Source organism: Salmo trutta, chromosome 16, assembly GCF_901001165.1.
Source record: "Salmo trutta chromosome 16, fSalTru1.1, whole genome shotgun sequence".
NCBI lineage: Eukaryota > Metazoa > Chordata > Actinopteri > Salmoniformes > Salmonidae > Salmo > Salmo trutta.
Window position 1 is genome coordinate 28,353,523 of NC_042972.1, and position 22,453 is coordinate 28,375,975.

The following is a 22,453-nucleotide window of genomic DNA, read 5'->3' on the forward strand; positions in this document are numbered from 1 at the left end:
AGTCAGCACTTAACCATGTTGTTCACTAATATCCAAATCACATTACTATCAAATACACGTGTTTAAATACCTGTATTGCAGAAGTATAAGAAATGTAATACAATTTTAACAAGTTTGAGCAAATATTAGATTGTTGTAAATAAGTGCAATTACCTGAGACACAGTGTGTTTTGTTAGAGGAACATCATCCCCCCTGTAAATGTGAAATTAAGGGGGGAGGGCAACAGTGCAGATCATTTTAATGTTGTCGACATCTGGGAAGCACAGTACTCAGTGAAAACAGAACCATGGTGTTTGACTGAGGAGGAGGAAGAGCATCAGTGGTCTAACGCCGAGGATGACTCTGGAAGACAGAAGAGGACATATCACTCTCAATGGCTGACATCTAAATGCTTAGAAAAATGGGCTTCCTCCCTTACCCTAAACAGACTTACTTTGAGGAGCTATTGTATCGTCTAGGGATGGGGACTAGTAGGACGGTTGATTTATATTGGGCTGAGAACCAATCCAGTCTCAGAAACCTAAAATGATGTAACGGAGTATTTAACTGGTAAACTGTGGTAGGTAGCCAACAAATTGTTTCCTGTCTTCCTATATCTTGGCTACCCCATGGTGTGATGTCTGTCGTGGACAGTATCCAGGTATGAGTGTCCAGCCATGTCTTCTACCATTGTCCTATATTCTAGATGGAAAAGTTGATTTGGTCAGAGAGTCAGAGGGCACTGTAGAGATGAGAATACAGACCCCTGCTTTGGGGTGAGGGGAGTTCTCTGCCTACCCCCATCCACAATCTCACCCACTGCCAAGAACAGGCCCTCCATGTTCTCCAGCAAGGCCCACCGTTCTAAATTTTTCCTGCAGGACACAAAGAGAGCTTAAACACACATTAGGACCTCTATGGAAACAAACAGTGGCTTACAGCACAGTCCAACCTGTACGACAACTAAATAAAGTGCAGTCTTACCTTACCAAATAGACAGTTTAGCACTGACATCAGCATCAACTGGGGAAGCAAACAACAAAACGTATCAGTGTACTGTGGGAAAAACAACACTATATAGGCAATGTTGTCACTGTGTTTTGTTAGCAAAACACCATCAGCCTACCTCATTTTCATGTGAACTGCCAATAGCATAAAATTAGAGGTCAATGTTGCTTTTGTAGACAATGGTAAGACCTTCTAGGAGTGCTATCTCAGCTGGATAAAGAAGAAGAGAGTGTTAAGTCTATGATACATAATCTTCATTATACCAGTTCTATACAGGAGCCTTCATGCAATTGAACACAGATCAGCACTTAAAGCTATTGGTAAGAGATGAAATAGCAAGTACTGGTGTCTGTGCCCATAATGTAACCTGATGTGCATATGATTCATTAGTTTTAAAACATCTGTGCAGTGTCTTGTTGAAGATGTTTTTCTCAAATGCTTTCTGCTCTTTAACGGTTGGATGTGTTTTATCATTGTACTGTTGGGCAGAAGTCAAATGGAGATCACATAACAGTGTCACAAAATAGGTCAAAGTTGGAGCATACAGAATTTGTTTTCCCTGGTAGTCTTCTTAATGTAAAATGACACAAACCTGTTTAGGCTACATTGTATATACTCATTACTCTATTCTATGTTAATATTGACATGCTGCATACATAGCACACTGCCAGTGGGAGCAGGTAGTTCATTCATTGCTGTTTATTAGGTACCATGGCATAGTCTTTTCCCCTTCATTGTCTAGGATGAAGACAGCTTTCAGTGTACAGAGTGGGTTCCTGATGAAGAGAATATTGACTTTTGTTCAGTGAACATGTCAAACAACTAGAACAGGAAGAGTTGACTGATCTGTGATAGTGCCACTCTGACATCATCACACCCCAGGTAGTTGCCAGAAGATACCGAGCCTACCTTTGCTCGTTTACACTGAGCTGCACTGGGGTCGGAATGCAAACATGGTTACATTAAGACACCGTGGAGCCGGAGCGAGATATGGGTTGGAAAACATACCTCAATACAGGGATGGGATATGCCACTGTGCTCCAAATTTAATCTTTAACTACACCGCTCGTTTTCCTGGAAAAATGCCCTTTGTGTCCTCATGCAAGCTGGCAGTAGCCACCGCAGCCATTTTGGAATCGCAGTGTCAGCCAATCAGCTTCGTTGTTCATTCCATAATGGCTGCTGTGGATACTGCTAGCTAGCATGAGGATGAAAAGGGCAGTTTCCGGTAAAACTCGCAGTCTTTCAATCTTCTCAATGGAGCAGTGTGGATTATGTTCAAATTGTGTACAGTGGCATATCCCATCTCTGCATCGAGGTGTGTTTTCCAACCAATATCTGACGCTGAATCCATGGTGTCTTAATGTAACTATGATTGCGTTCCGACCCCAGTGCAGCTCAGTGTAAACAAGAGTAACCGTAGGGTCAGCATCTTCTGGCAAATCAGCTAGCTACATAGCTAGCTACCCATTCTGTCAACTAGCTAGCCAAACTGTGTTGGGCTAACAATGGCAACTACCCAATATACCAACATCATAGTGAAACATTCAAAGAACAAATATAAACATAAGTAGCAAGAACTGCATGTATCCGATGCAGTGGATTCAGGGACAAAATTCGCTCTGTGATTGGGCCAACACAGAAATGCGTTCAGACAGCATTGGCTGCCTTCCACTTCAGTTAAATCAGGTCGCTCCTCAAAGGGCATTTACAGAATAGCGAAATTATATAATTGAATTTCTATGGTCGCCACCTACAGCCCAGGATGTCCATGCCACAAGGTAGAAATGAATTGATAATGTGCTCCTGAAATGTTGTAATGTCCCTGCTACAAATGTATCATTAAAAGGCACCAAGGGATGACAGAACGACCAGTTGTCTTAGTAGACTAGACTATAGAAATCTTTCATAGGTGGCTTCATTACTTATCTAGAGACGTGGTTGTGTGCCAAAACCCCAATAGCAGGCACACTGCAAAATCCTTGGGGATCCTTGGGGACTACTACTGGGATTATGCCATATACTGTTACCAATGTAGTAGGAAGGGAGAGCTGGAGGCGTTGAACCACAACCCTGGTAGCAAGGCAAGCAGACCATTGTTCCATAAAGGTCTACAGACTCCTTGGTGGAATGATGCCCTTACAACACATAAATTATGTATTAATAAAACTGATGCCCTTACAACACAGAACTTATGTATTAATAAAACTGCCTAGGCTGTACTAAAACAATTCAGTATGCCTAATGGTGTGTCAGTAGTTCTGTAGTCAACTGCAGAACTTGCCAAGTTATGAGCCATGGCATGGTTTCCCACTTATCTTGCATTTCTTCCCAACATCATGCCTCCTCTGTCAGAAAATGTGACAGCTACTCTACACGTCATTACTCCACTTCCGTTAAACCCCCTAAACAGGAATTTGACATTCAGTAAATTGAAGGTGATAAAAATATGTCTAATAACACTCTCAATCAAGTAAAAATAGTCTCTGTACCATGTACTACAGTTGACTATACAGAATGAACTGCCTCTACACCACATACAAACAATACTTATTGTTTTAGAAACATACCTGATATTAATAGCAAAGCTTATACAATAAAGACACACGCTTTAAAAATCTACATTTATTGCAAGTTAGTACAAAAGTTAAAATATAACTGTCCGGCAGCATTCCCGATGTGTCCCTTCTGTCCATTTAAAATGACACTGAAAGACAAAGGTTAAAGCAATTAAAAAGTTAGTTTGGGGAAAATATGCTTTGTGTGGCTAGAAGAGTATCTCAACTTTAAATAATCGGATGTGTGGCTAATACATCAAGCAAAGGTGGCTACATGTAAAAAAAAAAGGGGAAAAAAAGAATCCAGCATACCCATGGTGTCAAGATTGGTCCTGCAACTGCCGGTCATCCCAGTACAGGTGTAGGGATGAGAGGTGCAAGATAAGATGTCTGCTCCAGTGCACCTTACAGCTCTGAAAATGAAAAGAGAAATATTAGAGAAAGTACTTACAAACATTATTAAAGCAATGAGCGACTTTATTCTAGATTTTTATGCACTACAAACACCAGACCTAGTGATAAATGTTGAGGACATTGGGCCACTTATGTTGTCACAAATGCAACGGTACAAGGGTAGCAGTCAAGGTTTGCGTCATTCAGTTATTTTGGCATCCAAAAACACTGCTGTAGCCCTCCTTTTCTAAGATTAAATCATTTTGCTGGAATAAAATTCCTATGGAGTCCATGTTAGTTCATTTGCCCTGAGACGTGACATTGACTGCTAACATATCCAAAAGGTGAGTGTTACACATACAAGTTGATCAAAAATATCTTACCTACCAGCATGGTATAAAACACCCCTTCCTTTCTCGAGCTGCCTCTTGCTAGTCTTACAAGAGCAATCATCTGTACTCAAAGACTGCTGCTGTCCCCTGCTTCACTTGCTCCTTTTTATGTCCCTCAGCTGGCTCCTCCAAATGAATGGCTAGTCAAGTTGTGTGTGTAAACTAGACTCCAATTGATTGTGAAGCTATGAGCCAACAGAAAAGCCTTTAAGAAAACTTTTATTTTGTCCATTGGCAACAATGCTAATCTTATGCGGAGAATCCAACCCGGCGGCCCTGAAGCAAAAAGGCCTTTGACCTTTATTTACCCATGTCTATGGTGAAAATAATCTAAATGAAAATAAACTTTTCTAAACAATGACACCTGCTTTGATACTGAATATGGAACATAGCGTAAGTACTCTGATCATTGATGATTGTCCAATAACACTTCGTACCATCTACTCATATATTGAGGAGTGCTCATTTCATGTAAGACAATCAACAGGAACCCATCAACCAAAATATACAATGTAAAAAAAACTGAACTGAAAAGCAGTTGATTGATCTTGATTTGGTGGCAGTTAAATCTTTAAACACACACTATCGGTGCAGGTAAAATCAAAATACCTACATAAAACCTCAGTAGAATGCTTTTCACTTCACAAAAATAACCAAACCATATAATCCCGCTGGGAAGTATTTGGACAAGAACAGTTTGACCCACCCATTCTTCTTCCCTTTCCACATGATTTTTCCTTGTCTACTGTACATCTCTTCATGTGGCAGTGCTTGGCTGAGCAGATAAAGGAGGTAAACCTGCTGCTTCTTTTCCCCGTCACCTCTCCTAAGTAATGTAGCCTGTTGGACAATACGGAACAACATTGTTACATTTTGCACCTTTCTTCATTATCTGCTACATTTGAGGGGTCAAGAGGATAAAGCCAGGAGCAAGCCTTCAGTTCAAGCCCATTACACTGCATAGCAAAGGCAAGGAAGGCCGATCGTGTGTGTGTGTGTAGTTGGGGGGATGTTTCAAACTCAGTCCAATCCATATATGCATGCCAAGGGGCTAAATACAGTACCTTCAGTAAGTATTCATACCCCTTGACTTTTTCAAAATATTGTTGTTACAGACTGAATTTAAAATTGATTAAATTGAGATTTTTTTGGTCACTGGCCTACACGCAATACTCCCCAATGTCAAAGCGGAATTATGTTTAGCTTTTGTTTTTACAAATTAAAAATGTAAAACTGAACTGTCTTGAGTCAATAAGAATTCAACCCCTTTTTTGTCAAGCCGAAATAAGTTCAGGAGTAAATATGTGCTTCACAAGTTGCATGGACTCAGTCAGTGTGCAATAATAGTGTTAAACATGATTTTTGAATGACTACCTCATCTCGGTACCCCACACATACAATTATCTGTAAGGTCCCTCAGTCGAGCAGTGAATTTCAAACACAGGTTCAACCACAAAGACCAGGGAGGTTTTCCAATACCTCGCAAAGGGTACCTATTGGTAGATGGGTAAAAATAAAAAAGCAGACATTGAATATCCCTTTGAGCATGGTGAAGTCATTAATTGCACTTTGGATGGTGTATCAATACACCTAGCCACTACAAAGATACAGGCTTCCTTCCTAACTCAGTAGCCGGAGTGGAAGGAAACCAACCGCTCTGGGATTTAACCATGAGGCCAATGGTGACTTTAAAACAGTTAAGAGTTTAACGGCTGTGATAGGAGAAAACTGAGGATGGATTAACAACATTGTAGTTACTCCACAATACTAACCTAAATGACAGAGTGAAAAGACTGTACAGAATAAAAATATTCCAAAACATCCATCCTGTTTACAAGCCACTAAAGTAATAATGCAAAAATTGTGACAAAGCAATTCACTTTTTGTCCTGAATACAAAGTGTGTTTGGGGCAAATCCAATAGAACACAATACTGAGTACCACTCTCCATATTTTCAAGCATAGTGGTAGTTGCATCATATTATGGATATGCTTGTAAATCGCTAAGGAATGGGGAGTTACAGGATTAAAATAAACGGAATGAGCTAAGCACAGAAAATCTTAAGAGGAAAACCTGGTTCAGTCTGCTTTCCAGATACTGGGAGATTCATTCATTTTTCACCAGGACAACAACCTAAAACAAGGACAAACCTACACTGGAGTTGCTTACTAAGAAAAGACCGAATGTTCTTGAGTGGCCGAGTTACAGTTTTGACTTAAATCTGCTTGAAAATCTATGGCAAGATTTGAAAAATGGTTGTAGGGAAAGGGTATACCTAATCAGTTGCACAACAATGCATTCACCCAAAATGTGTCTTCCGCATTTAACCCAACCCCTCTGAATCAGAGGTGTGGGGGGGCTGCTTTATTCGAGGTTATCGGCACCCGGGGAAGCAGTTGTTGTTGGGGGTTAACTGCCTTGCCACCTGTGTATAGCAATGATCAACAACCAACTTGACAGAGCTTGAATATATTTAAAGGATAATGGGCAAATATTGTACAATCCAGGTGTGCAAAAGTCTTAGAGACTTACCCAGAAAGACTCACAGCTGTAATCACTGCCACATGTGATTCTCAGGGGTGTGAATACTTACGTAAACGTGATATTTCTGTATTTCCTTTTCAATAAATCTGCAAAAGTTTCTAAAAACATGCTTTCACTTTGTCATTGTGGGGTATTGTGTGTATATGGGTGAAAATCTATTTAATCAATTTTGAATTCCGGCTGTAACAACAAAACGTAGAATACGTTAAGGAGTATGAATACACTGTAGATTCTGTGAAAATAAAGGTTTGCTGCTGGATCCCCCATACATAACTCAGATAATACATTTAAGCACATGTATCAAATGTTCATGTATCACGCACGGTATATGATGATTTGATTATCGCCCCCGACCCTAGGCTTACTGGCCACATGAAGGTGCTGCTTTGATTTCTAAAAACTGCTGCATCGTGTGCTTGTCAAGGAAGCCACATAGTGGAAATGACTATCTTAATTCCTCTAATGTATGGGCTCCAAGACTACATTTAACAATCCAATCAAGAGGTGCAGTACAATGTTTGTAGTACAGTGCTTACCTCAGAACCGTCGGCCTCTGGAGCCCCCTCCATAACCACCACTGGAGCCCCCTCCATAACCACCACTGGTGCCCCCTCCATAACCACCACTGGTGCCCCCTCCATAACCACCACTGGAGCCCCCTCCATAACCACCACTGGAGCCCCCTCCATAACCACCACTGGAGCCCCCTCCATAACCACCACTGGAGCCCCCTCCATAACCACCACTGGAGCCCCCTCCATAACCACCACTGGAGCCCCCTCCATAACCACCACTGGTGCCCCCTCCATAACCACCACTGGTGCCCCCTCCATAACCACCACTGGTGCCCCCTCCATAACCACCACTGGTGCCCTCTCCATAACCACCTGGAGAATGGGCCAGGCCTCACATAAATGCTCAACTCAAGGGACTAGCTACTAGAGAAAAGCCTCTATCTTCCTTCCTTACAACACCAGGGACTTAAGTTCAGTTCTTTTAACGTCAGGGGAAAGTGTAGCGACATGGGACTTACAGTCACCACCATATGGGCCGCTGCTCCTGCCCCCTCCACTGCCATAGCTGCCACCCCCTTTCATTGGGCTGTAGCTGGACGACGACTGGCTGTTGTAATTGCCAAAGTCATTGCAATCTCCAGCACCACCACCAGCTGTGCTGCTGCCGCCACCGTTAGCTCTATAGTTACCTGCAAGAGGACACAGATAAAAGGCATTTTACAATCCAAGCTATCCATTACATACAGCTAACCAGATTCAAAACTAAGTGATGGCACTTTTTACATGTGCAGTTTACGCTTGCGTGATTGACTTACTACCTCCGTAGTTACCACCACCGCCTCTGTCATTGTTGTATCCTCCTCCACAGCTGCCACCCGGGTTGCCAAAGCCGCCGCCTCCGCCATAGCCCTGGTTGCTGCCACCATACCCACCGGGGCCTTCACCATAGCCGTCACCTAAGGAAACAAGTATAACAAGTTACGTTTTTGGACAAACCAACAACGTCCCCCTCATTCTCATTTAGAATATCTTGAAAAACTAGGCAGAGGAACTCACCATTGCCTCCATAGTTATTATATCCATCGTTATCACCATATCCTCCACCAAAACCACCTGGGGGGGGAAATTGATCTTTACTGGTGTCAGACTAACTTGAAGCCACCTGCATTGCACCAGGGAAAACGACTAGTACATGAATTCCCTGTGGAACAAGGCTGAATATGGTTAAAATGGTAATAAAAGCCCTTGAGTGCTCATATCTCTAGGGCAGGGAATTGCCAGGGACTTTACGATACTATATTATCACAATACTTAGGGGCCGTTACGATATGTATTACGATTGCATATGTATTGCGATTTGATACTGCGATTTTATTGCAATTTGATGTTCCAAACATATTGCTCACTATATGTCTGCTGCAGAGACCAGAGAGAGTCATGAGAAAAATAGTTTGATCAGTCATGGAAATAAGTGCTGAAAACATGTTAGTTCACCATTTAAAAAGATGGACAACAAGCTATAGGATAAAAATACAAAAATACTGGAGTTTTGGCACAGGTACAGCCAACTAGCGTCAGCTAATTCTACCTACCTACACACACACACACACACACACACACACAGTACCAGTCAAAAGTTTGTGTTAGGTCATTGTACTGTTGAAAAACAAATGATAGTCCCACTACACGCAAACCAGATGGGATGGTGTACTGCTGCAGAATGCTGTGGTAACCATGCTGGTTAAGTGTGCCTTGAATTATAAAGAAATCCCTGACAGTGTCACCAGCAAAGCACCATCACACCACCTCAATTCTTCATGGTGGGAACCACACATGTGGAGATCATCCGTCCACCTACTCTGCATCTCACAAAGACACAGCGGTTGGAACCAATAATCTTAAATTTAGACTCAGATAAAGGACAGATTTCCCCCGGTCTAATGTCTATTGCTCATCTTGGTCTTGGCTCTTATTATTATTATTATTATTATTATTATTATTATTATTATTGGTGTCCTTTACAAGTGGTTTCTTTGCAGCAATTTGACCATAAAGGCCTGATTCACGCAGCCTCCACTGAACAGTTGATGTTGAGATGAGTCTGTTACTTGAACTCTTAAGCATTTATTTGGGCTGCAATCGGAGGTGCAGTTAACTCTAATGAACTTATCCTCTGCAGCAGTGGTAACTCTGGGTCTTCCATTCCTGTGGCGGTCCTCATGAGAGCCAGCTTCATCATAGTGCTTGATGGTTTAGGAGACTGCACTTGAAGAAACTTTCAAAGTTCTTGAAATTTTCCAGAATGACTGACCTTCATGTCTTAAAGTAATGATGGACTGTCATTTCTCTTTGCTTATTTGAGCTGTTCTTGCCATAATATGGACTTGGTCTTTTACCAAATAGGGGTGGTATACAGAAGATAACCCTACCTTGTCACAACAACTAAGTGGCTCAAATGCATTAAGGAAAGAAATTCCTTCCACAAATTAACTTTTATCAAGGCACACCTGTTAATTGAAATGCATTCCAGGTGACTACCTCATGAAGCTGGTTAAGAGAATACCAAGAGTGTACAAAGCTGTCATCAAGGCAAAGGGTGGGTACTTTGAAGAAGAAAAAACAAAAACAATTATACAGTGGATATAAAAAGTCTACACACCCCTGTTAAAATGCCAGGTCTTTGTGATGTAAAATAATGAGAAAGATAAATCATGTCAGAACTTTTTCCACCTTTAATGTGACCTATAACGTGAACAATTCAATTGAAAAACAAACTGAAATCTTTGAGGGGGAAAAATAAAAAACTCACAATTACCTGGTTGCATAAGTGTGCACACCCTTAAACTAATACTTTGTTGAAGCACCTTTTGATTTTATTACAGCACTCAGTCTTTTTGGGTAGGAGTCTATTAGCATGGCACATCTTGATGTGGCAATATTTGCCCACTCTTCTTTGCAAAAGCGCTCCAAATCTGTCAGATTGCGAGGACATCTCCTGTGCACAGCCTTCTTCAGATCACCCCAGAGATGTTCAATTGGATTCAGGTCTGGGCTCTGGTTGGGCCATTCTTCTGGTGAAGCCATGCTTTCGTGGATTTGGATGTGTGCTTTGGGGCATTGTCGTGCTGAAAGGTGAACGTCCTCTTCATCTTCAGCTTTCTAACGGACGCCTGAAGGTTTTGTGCCAAAATTGCCTGGTATTTGGAACTGTTCATAATTCCCTCCACCCTGACTAAGGCCCCGGTTCAGTTGAAGAAAAACAGCCCCAAAGCATGATGCTGCCACCACCATGCTTCACTGTGGGTATGGTGTTCTTTGGGTGATGTGCACTGTTGTTTTTGCAACAAACATACCTTTTGGAATTATGGCCAAAAAGTTCATCCTTGGTTTAATCAGACCATAACACATTTTCCCACGTGCTTTTGGGGGACTTGATGTTTGTTTTTGCAGACTTCAGCCGGGCTTGGATGTTTTTCATTGTAAGAAAAGGCTTCCGTTTTGCCACCCTACCCCATAGCCCATTCATATGAAGAATACGGGAGATTGTTGTCACATGTAGCACACAGCCAGTACTTGCCAGAAATTCCTGCAGTTCCTTTAATGTTGCTGTAGGCCTCTTGGAAGCCTCCCTGACCAGTTTTCTTCTCGTCTTTTCATACATTTTGGAGGGACGTCCAGTTCTTGGTAATGTCTCTGTGGTGCCATATTTTCTCCACTTGATGATGACTGTCTTCACTGTGTTCCATGGTATATGTAATGCTTTGGAAATTATTTTGTACCCTTCTCCTGACTGATATCTTTCAACAATGAGATCCCTCTGATGCTTTGGAAGCTTTATGCGGACCTTGGCTTTTGCTCTGAGATGCAACTAAGAAAATGTCAGGAAAATCCTACTAGAACAGCCGAACTTTATTTGTGATTAATCAGAGTCACTTTAAATGATGGCAGGTGTGTAATGACTTCTATTTAACATGAGTTTGAATGTGATTGGTTAACTCTGAACACGGCCACATCCCCAGTTATAAGAGGGTGTGCACACTTATGCAACCAGGTTATTGTAAGGTTTTTAGTTTTTATTTTTCCCCCTCGAAAATTTCAGTTTGTTTTTCAATTGAATTGTTCACATTATAGGTCACATTAACAGTAGAAAAAATACTGACATGATTTATCTTTGTCTCATTCTTTACATCACAAAAACCTGGCATTTTAACAGGGGTGTGTAGACTTTTTATATCCACTGTATATATATATATTTTGAGTTAACACTTTTTGGTTACTACATGATTCCATATGTGTTATTTCAAAGTTTTGATGTCTTCAATATTATTCTACAATGTAGAAAATAGTACAAATAAAGAAAAATCCTGGAATGAGTAGGTTTGTCCAAACTTTTGACTGGTACTGTATACACACACACACACACACACACACACACACACACACACACACACACACACACACTTATTTTTACAAATCAATACTTGGAGATGAAGTAACACTATAATATGGTCCCAAAACTGTTTTCGATATGTAACTGTATCGATCCCCCCCTCTCATCATTATATACCTCCATATCCACCACCTCTGCCAAAGTGTCCACCTCTTGGCCCTGAAAGACAGGCATCAAACTGGTCAGACACTTTCTCAAAGTCACGTTTAAAGCTTCAGTTGTTGGTGAGAAGCAAGGAGTTGGCAAAATAACTTTGGTCTGTAACTTCTCCAATTCCTACCTGATCGGTTAATTTCTTCCTTTGACAAAGCCTTCCTCACTTCACAGTTGTGATCATTCACTGTATGATACTTCTGGACTGCAAAGGGAGAAAACAGATGGTTAAAAACATATCAGTAAATTACTTGAACTGAAAAAAAATGAAACATCTAAAAAAAATTATTGGGGTTTGGCCCGAGTAGGCAGTCATTGAAAATAAGAATTTGTTCTTAACTGACTTGCCTATTTAAATAAAGGTCAGAATTTTAAAAAAAACAACAAAAAAACACAACAGCAGCTTTTCTGTACCAATGGTGTTGACTTACTGACAATCTTATCGACTGAATCGTGATCATCAAATGTAACAAAGGCAAATCCCCTCTTCTTCCCCCTGGTTCTATCAGTCATGATGTCGATGACTTCAATCTTGCCAAATTGATTAAAGTAGTCCCTAAGATGGTGCTCCTCTGTGTCCTCCTTGATTCCACCCACAAAGATCTTCTTCACCGTCGTGTGAGCACCTGGCCTAGAGGAATCCTGTCCAACACACATTACATTCAATCACTTCAAAGACAATCAGAAGATCCTCAAAAAGGACATTTCACCACTGTTCAACTTCATATTAATCACCAGCACCACCCCAACATATATGAAAACAGCTGGTTTCTATGTTTTGTAGTCACATCAGACATAGTTTACCTCTCTGGACACCACTCTCTTGGGCTCCACTTGTCAGCCGTCAACCTTGTGAGGACGAGCCTCCATTGATGCATCAACTTCATCCACTGAGCTGTATGTGACAAAGCCAAAGCCCCTTGATCTCTTTGTGACTGGATCGGTCATCACCTGAGGAATGAATTGGCACTGTTAATTTGCTGATACAATTAGGAAAGCCAAAATACCCTAATATTATGAAAAATGTATACTCACCACACAATCTGAGAGGGATCCCCATCGTTCAAAATAGTTCCGCAAACTCTCGTCGGTGGTCTCGAAACTCAGCCCACCAATGAAGAGCTTGCGGAGCTACTCCGGCTCACGGGGATACTGAAATTAATAATAGCAGGGAAAAAAATGTGTTAGACAAAAATGGGTATAATTAGCTACTAAGTTACTCATGGCAGGCCAGGTCTCCACTGACCGGTAATGGCTATAGATAGCACATCTTTAATATATAGTTGTGTTACTACAACCGCCAGAAATGGTCTACTGTACCGTTAAAATGCATTTTTTAACGCAAATATCTTAGTTAGCTCTTTAAAGTCAGCGACACAAGCCTAAGAGGTTCTCACAGAGAGCGCTAGATAGTTAGTTAGCCAGCCAATCTTGCTAGCATCACTGCGCGCCCTCGACTAAGTTACTAACTAGTACTTCTAGTTTAGCCGGCTAGCTAATGGCAACTGTACACCTTATTTGATGTATGTCCCATTAAAATGTAGTTGCTATTGTGAAGAAATGGGGTAATGACCTTACAAAAATCTATATTCATAATAAGTTAAAATATTGATGATAGGCTAAATAACAATTCAGACAGACCTTTACGCCTGCAGTGCTAGCTAATGTTAGCTAGCCAGAGGTCTAAATGGCCGGCTGTCATGTTCAGGTGGCTAGCTAGGTAACTAATACTGCGTCGCATACAAATAACACATGACAACCTAACCCGTTCATTAACTAGCTAGCTAACACTGTTGATGATCAGTTACTTGAGAAGGAGACCAAGTCAAGACGCCGGACAGGGTGGATTCAATTATCGTAAGGCAGCTTTATTAAGATACAAAGATATTTGGCATAGCGTGCACGGACTCGTTCTGTCACCTCTTAAGGAGTCAGCAGAAGAGAGCCCCGAAACATTAGTGTGCATTGAATTTTGTACAGTGAGATGACGTAGGCTGACGTAGGCTGAGTCTAGTAGTTCCGTTCTCCTGACTGGTCGATGAGTGTTGAGGGCGGTCCCGTCCCCGACTGATGTCGACTTCTCATTGGCTCTTGACAGTGTTCTTTGTTCTTGAAACCCAGCCCTCAGGGATGTGTGTGTGTGTGTGTGTCACGAGTCTATTCAGCCTACACTACTTCTAGCTTATCTTCATGTGTGTACCCGAGAGTCAGACACCCAAGGACAGTGCCTGTTTTTATGCTACAGTTAGGACAGTTTCTGCTACCAGCCCCTCCCGTACACCTGTCCTTGAGCGGCCCCACAACCAGGCATTGTGTGTGTGTGTGGGTGGTTAGGATTAACTGTTCTGCAAGATGTTATCTTGGTATAATGATTGTGTAAGGTTACTGGCAGTGTTTAGGCAATATCACATTAGTATCAAGAGACATAAAGAATATATTTATTACAACACTGAATAGTATCCAATAAATACAAACGTAGATACCTCCTTCGACATGTTTTTATGGTTCAGCCGTAGCGTGGATAAAACCGAACTACTTTATGCGAGAGCTCGTGAAAGCTAGAAACGTCAACAGCATTGCTGTATGTGTGATAAGAATCAACAACCTACTGATCTTCTTCTTCGATCAGGTTCAACGGCGGTTGGCATCCACTAAATGTTGCATTACCGCCACCTACTAGACGGGAGTACAACTCCCTTGTACTTTGCTTGTGTGAGCAACCATTTTGTGTCCATGATGTCTTGAAGACATGTTTGGGGTGTGGTTTATTGTTCTGAATGGTATGTGTTAAGTTGGTCCATCAGCAAGTTTTATTCATGTGACAATATTCATTTTTTTTATCATGTAAAGCCACTGCAATAATGCCCATTTGTTTTTGAGTTGGTTTGTTTGGAGATGCTTTGCTGCTTTAAGGTTTATTGGCATCGCCCTCCAATAAGGTTGCTGTCTATAATTAAGTAGCCCTTCATCATGACTCTCAGTTCCATTTCCAGCATGTCTGTTCTGTAAAATATATTCCCAAATATTTAATTTTCTGTTATGCTGTGTGCACTCAACTGACATGCATGATTGTTGATGATGCCGATGTTAAGATGAAGGGAATTAAATAGTCTATAATGCGCACCAGTGCAGCATTATTCATTTATTTACTCTTGCTCACAGATAAAACTGAAGGAATGCAGAATTTACATTACTAATATTTGCAAAACACTCATTTAAAATATGTAACACATAATAGATTACATAAATAGAATACAGAACACTTGAAACATTACCTGGACATTTTTCAAATTTAAATATTAAAATATGATTTAAAAAATATATAATTTTTGGGAAAACCATTTTAAGAGCTAGAGTTATTATACAGTCTGATAGCAGTGGGTAGAGTGGCTTTTCGCAGGCGGTTCATGCAGGCAGTTATACAGGACAGTTCGTGGCTGTTTCTCAGGAGCCTGGTGGCACAATTACCTCTTTTTGGAGGGAGCAGGTCATTCAGTGGATGGTGAAGAGTGTGCATGTCCTTCACCAGGTACACTGCAGCCTAGTCTTGCCTGCTCTGCAGTGAAGGGAGCTGTGGTTGGACTGCTCCACCTCAGGAGATGATCCTCAAGGCCCTCTGCACCTTGTCTAGTTGGGCCTGCTGCTTTTTACTGCATCCAACTAACAGCACTTCACCGTATTCCAGACAAGGTTTGACCTGCATAGTACAGACTGTGACCAGATCTTCAAAGCCTATACTTTATCACTCCGGATGTACATTTCCAGTGCTACTATTTTTGCCATGTAGAGTTAATCAACCCCATAGTCAAATCAAATCAAATCAAAGTTTATTTGTCACGTGTGCCGAATACAACAGGTGTAGACCTTATAGTGAAATTCTTACTAACCAACAGTGTCATTTCTAAAAGAAAAAAAAAAAAATAAATAAAAGGTATTAGGTGAACAATAGGTAAGTTGAGATATAAAAACAACAGTAAAAAGACAGTGAAAAATAACAGTAGCGAGGCTATATGCAGTAGCAAGGCCATAACAGTAGCGAGGCTATATACAGGCACCGGTTAGTCGGGCTGATTGAGGTAGTATGTACATGTAGATATGGTTAAAGTGACTATGCATATATGACAAACAGAGAGTAGCAGTAGCGTAAAAGAGGGGTTGGCGGGTGGTCGTGGTGGGACACAATGCAGATAGCCCGGTTAGCCAATGTGCGGTGGCACTGGTTGGTCGGGCTAATTGAGGTAGTATGTACATGAATGTTGTCGTGTCTTTGGCATCATTGAAACTGAAGACTTATTTATCAAATAACTCTCTGTAATTATTATTACATGATCAAACTGATTAATCATGTAACTGTAATTAACTAGGAAGTCGGGGCACCAAGGAAAATATTCAGATTACAAAGTTATAATTTTCCTAATATAACTTTCAGATATTTTAATATCTGATCAATTAGTCTTCAATTGAATGAATTATTATTTACCTCACGTTAGTCTCATTCCAAACGTCGTAAATTGTTGGTTATCTGCACGAACCCAGTCTTCACTATGAGTCATTCATACATCAATTGTCTTAAAATCATTTATTTACTAACTCTGTAATTCACAGAAATGCGTAACAAACAGTAGATATGGTTACAAGGAAATTATAGGAGAATGTGCCCTAGTGGGCTAAACCAGCATGGCGGCTTGTTAGACAAAAGGGGAGTGGGGGGTCAGCTGAGGAGGCACTACAGAGTTGATAATTATAACAATTGGAATGCTAATCCTTTGCACCTGAATGCTCACTCATTCGGGAATAATTGCAATCAATATATATATTTATGCTCAGTGTGTCGTCGGGATCTCTGTTGAAAAGTTTGTTTCTTTTGGAGGGTTTGTTCTCTCTCTCTCTCTCTCTCTCTCTCTCTCTCTCTCTCTCTCTCTCTCTCTCTCATGGTTAGAATGGATAGTTCAGAGTGACATTTATTCATGTCGTTATAGAATAGATGTTTCAGCGGTTGTCGGTCTTCGCGTTCAATGATACCGAATTCCTAGCTGCAGACTAGTAATTAATATCAAAGACTTGTTCTTATTCTGTCGGTATCGATAGTCTAAGAGTTTAACCACGTGGTATGGTTAAAAGTTCAGCAAGAGAAATGCATGTTCTGCAACCTTTAGCCGTCTCGTAATTGAGGTAAGCTTAGTCTCGTCTCAAACCTTGGCCCTCTCGTTATCGAGGTAAGCTGGTCTGCAATGGGAAAACCCAGGTGGGGGTTTTATTCGGAACATCGAAAAGGCTGTCTCATGACGCCAGGTCCTGTCTGTGCCCCTGGGGGTGTGCCAATGACTTAGTGAAACCTTTTAGGGAATTGGAGTTTCCTTCATTAAACAGTCCAAAATCACATTACACAATTTCACAAACAGTATCATCCTCACTCATTCATCTTATACAACAATTAGATGTACGCCTCATAACTGAGGCTATTGTCTAAACAGCGTTGTCTCCCATGAGTTTCACAAAATTGTACCAAATGGACCAGTTCGTAGCTGGATTCTTCACCGATCTTTTATACCTTCTCCAGAACCTGAATATTGTTCGGTTGTCAAGTTCTGTGAGGTGGAAGAAATTCCTTTGTTCTCTCTATGAAAACTCACTCTCTCTATACTGTCTGGCCATGAGGCAGGATCTTCTCTAGGAATTTATAACCTCTTCTGACCACAGCAGCCTGGGTGTGGGAGACAGAGGTAGGGGGATGGTGCATAGAAAAGGGCTGGTGCAGAGGGAGGGGGGAATAGTACTCGCTGTACCCAAAGAGGGCAACGTCATGACAATGTATAGTTAAAGTGACTATGCATATATGATAAACAGAGAGTAGCGGCAGCGTAAAAGAGGGGTTTGGGGGGTGGCACACAATGTAAATAGTCCGGGTAGCCATTTGATTACCTGTTCAGGAGTCTTATGGCGTGGGGGTAAAAACTGTTGAGAAGCCTTTTTGTCCTAGGTACCGCTTGCCATGCAGTAGTAGAGAGAACAGTCTATGATTGGGGTGGCTGGGGTCTTTGACAATTTTTAGGGCCTTCCTCTGACACCGCCTGGTGTAGGGTTCCTGGATGGCAGGCAGCTTAGCTCCAGTGATGTACTGGGCCGTACGCACTACCCCCCCAGTGCCTTGCGGTCGGAGGCCGAGCAGTTGCCGTACCAGGCAGTGATGCAACCAGTCAGGATGCTCTCGATGTTGCAGCTGTAGAACCTTTTGAGGATCTGGGGACCCATGCCAAATATTTTTGGTTTCCTGAGGGGGAATAGGCTTTATCGTGCCCTCTTCACGACTGTCTTGGTGTGTGTGGACCATTGTAGTTTGTTGTTGATGTGGACACCAAGGAACTTGAAGCACTCAACCTGGTCCACTACAGCCATGTCAATGAGAATGGGGGCGTGCTCAGTCCTCCTTTTCCTGTAGTCCACAATCATCTCCTTAGTCTTGGTTACGTTGAGGGATTGGTTGTTATTCTGGCACCACCTGGTCAGGTCTCTGACTCCTCCCTATAGGCCGTCTCGTCGTTGATCAGGCTTACCACTGTTGTGTCGTCTGCAAACTTAATGATGGTGTTGGAGTCATGCCTGGCCATGCGGTCGTGGGTGAACAGAGAGTACAGGAGGGGACTGAGCCCGCACCCCTGAGGGGCTCCAGTGTTGAGGATCAGCTTGGCAGATGTGTTGCTACCTACCCTCACCACCTGGGGGTGGCCCGTTGGGAAGTCCAGGATCCAGTTGCAGAGGGAGGTGTTTAGTCCCAGGATCCTTAGCTTAGTGATGAGGTTTGAAGATACTATGGTGTTGAACGCTGAGCTGTTGTCAACGAATAGCATTCTCACGTAGGTGTTCCTTTTGTCCAGGTGGGAAAGAGCAGTGTGGAGTGCAATAGAGATTGCATCATCTGTGGATCTGTTTGGGCAGTATGCAAATTGGAGTGGGTCTAGGGTTTCTGGGATAATGGTGTTTATGTGAGCCATAACCAGCCTTTCATAGCACTTCATGGCTACGGACGTGAGTGCTACGGGTCTGTAGTCACTTAGGCAGGTTGCCTTCGTGTTCTTGGGCACAGGGATTATGCTGGTCTGCTTAAAACATGTTGGTATTACAGACTCAATAAGGGACATGTTGAAAATATCAGTGAAGACACCTGCCAGTTGGTCAGTACATGCCCGGAGCACACGTCCTGGTAATCCATCTGGCCCAGCAGCCTTGTGAATGTTGACCTGTTTAAAGGTCATACTCACCTCGGCTACGGAGAGCGTGATCACACAGTCGTCTGGAACAGCTGATGCTCTCATGCATGCCTCAGTGTTGCTTGCCTCGAAGCGAGCATAGAAGTGATTTAGCCCATCTGGTAGGCTCGTGTCACTGGGCATCTCGCAGCTGTGCTTCCCTTTGTAGTCTGTGTAGTACAATACAAGCCGGTGTAATACAATTCAGTCTTAGCCCTGTATTGACGCTTTGCCTGTTTGATGGTTCGTCGGAGGGCATAGCAGGATTTCTTATAAGCTTCCGGGTTAGAGTCCCGCACCTTGAAAGCGGCAGCTCTACCCTTTAGATCAGTGCGAATGTTGCCTGTATTCCATGGCTTCTGGTTGGGGTATGTACGTACAGTTACGTACAGTTACTGTGGGGACGACATCCTCAATGCACTTATTGATACAGCTAGTGACTGATGTGGTGTACTCCTCAATGCCATTGGAAGAATCCCGGAACATGTTCCAGTCTGTGGTAGCAAAACAGTCCTGTAGTTTAGCATCTGCTTCATCTGACCACTTTTATATAGACCGAGTCACTTGTGCTTCCTGCTTTCATTTTTGCTTGTAGGCAGGAATCAGGAGGATAGAATTGTGGTCGGATTTACCAAATGGAGGGCGAGGGAGAGCTTTGTACGCATCTCTGTGTGTGGAGTACAGGTGATCTAGAATTTTTTTCCATCTGGAAAAAACATGTTGATAGAAATGAGGTAGAACTGATTTATGGTTTACCTATTTTCATAGTCGACTTGTGTGTTCTATGCAATGTAAGTATTCCTCTCCAGGTGCATTCAAGTTATCACCAAATCATTTATTAAACACAGTTTTACAAGGAAGGTCTACAATAGCCTCAGCAGAATTCTGTAAGGTAGCACAATGGTGTAGCCGGAGGACAGCTAGCCTGTTTGGGATAGGGGGCAGTATTTTCACGGCCGGATAAAAAACGTACCCGATTTAATCTGGTTACTACTCCTGCCCAGAAACTAGAATATGCATACAATTAGTAGATTTGGATAGAAAACACTCTAAAGTTTCTAAAACTGTTTGAATGGTGTCTGTGAGTATAACAGAACTCATATGGCAGGCCAAAACCTGAGAAGATTCCATACAGGAAGTGCCCTGTCTGACAATTTGTTGTCCTTCTGTAGCACCTCTATCAAAAATACAGCATCTGTGCTGTAACGTGACATTTTCTAAGGCTTCCATTGGCTCTCAGAAGGCGCCAGAAAGTGGAATGGGGTGTCTGCAGTCTCTGGGCGAAAAACAGCAGGAGAATTTGTGAGTGGTCAGCCTGGGAACAGTGACACTGGAGATGCGCGTTCACGAGACTACTCCATTTTTTTCTTTCAGCCTTTGAATGAATACAACGTCGCCCGTTTGGAATATTATCGCTATTTTATGAGAAAAATAGCATTAAAATTGATTTTAAACAGCGTTTGACATGCTTCTAAGTACGGTAATGGAATATTTTGAAAAAAATTGTCACGAAAGGCGCTCGCGCATCACCCTTCGGATAGTGACCTGAACGCACGAACAAAACAGAGCTATTTGAATATAACTATGGATTATTTGGAACCAAAACAACATTTGTTGTTGAAGTAGAAGTCCTGGGAGTGCATTCTGACAAAGAACAGCAAAGGTAATCCAATTTTTAATAGTAATTCTGAGTTTAGTGAGCACCAAACTTGGTGGGTGTCAAATTAGCTAGCCTGTGATGGCCGAGCTATCCACTCAGAATATTGCAAAATGTGCTTTCGCCGAAAAGCTATTTTAAAATCTGACACCGCAATTGCATAAAGGAGTTCTGTATCTATAATTCTTAAAATAATTGTTATGTTTTTTGTGAACGTTTATCATGAGTAATTTAGTAAATTCACCGGAAGTTTGCGGTGGGTATGCTAGTTCTGAACATCACATGCTAATGTAAAAAGCTGGTTTTTGATATAAATATGAACTTGATTGAACAAAACATGCATGTATTGTATAACATAATGTCCTAGGAGTGTCATCTGATGAAGATCATCAAAGGTTAGTGCTGCATTTAGCTGTGGTTTTGGTTTTTGTGACATATATGCTTGCTTTGAAAATGGCTGTGTGATTATTTTTGGCAGGGTACTCTCCTGACATAATCTACTGTTTTGCTTTCGCTGTAAAGCCTTTTTGAAATCGGACAATGTGGTTAGATTAACGAGAGTCTTGTCTTTAAAATTGTGTAAAATAGTAATATGTTTGAGAAATTGAAGTTATAGCATTTTTGAGGTATTTGTATTTCGCGCCATGCTCTACCATTGGATATTGGTGAGGCGTTCCGCTAGCGGAACATCTGTTCCTAAAAGGCTAGCATATGTCCTCCACTGGGTACATTAACTTAAAAAAACCTAGGAGGCTCATGGGTTTCACCCCCTTCTATAGACTTACACAGTAATTATGACAACTTCCTGATGACATCCTCCAACCTATCAGAGCTCTTGCAGCATAAACTGTTCACCCAATCAAAAGATCAGAGAATGAATCTAGTACTGAAAGCATAAGCTACAGCTAGCTAGCACTGCAGTGCATAAAATGTAGTGAGTAGTTGACTCAAAGAGATAAAAAGACAATAGCTGAACAGTTTTGAAAAAAAGTAATTTCTCCCAAAATTAAGGAGAAGAGAGGGAGAGGAGAGTTAGTTATATTTCATAGTATATATTTTTTCACTTTCACTTACTTAGCTAGTGTCAAATGCAGCTAGCTAGTTTAGGCTACTCAAACACCCAGCACAAACAGAGAGGGATGCAATGTTAGCTACCTGGCTTTGGATATCCAACGAATGAACTCTTCCAAGTCAAGGTAAGTGTTTAACTGATTGCTGCTTACTACACTGTACTGCATGATTGTAGTGGGTTTACTAACACGTTAGTTCTAGTAGCTATGTTGACTATGACCTGACAGCGATGTAGGCTGTGTATCGGTTAGAGGTCATGATATGAAGGTTTGGCTTGGAAAGGATTTTTCGCCTGGTCACACACAGCTGATGTGTTATGCACTGAAGTCTACAAGTGAAGGGAAAAGGTGAGAGGAGGAGATAGTTGCGAGAAGGAATTATATATACAACGAGCTGTTTATGTGTATGGTATGAAAGCAAACTGTATTTGCATGTGATCAGGGGTGTACTGATTGCGCCGATTCTGTTGAAAAACGTTTCTTAAA

The 22,453-nt window shown here is 41.8% G+C and overlaps 1 pseudogene; it reads right to left on the reverse strand.

Annotated features, from left to right (window-relative positions):
• Positions 1 to 7,412: 7,412 nt before the first annotated feature.
• Positions 7,413 to 22,453, reverse strand: part of LOC115149797 (heterogeneous nuclear ribonucleoprotein A1-like 2) — a 42,201-nt pseudogene continuing 27,160 nt past the window's right edge.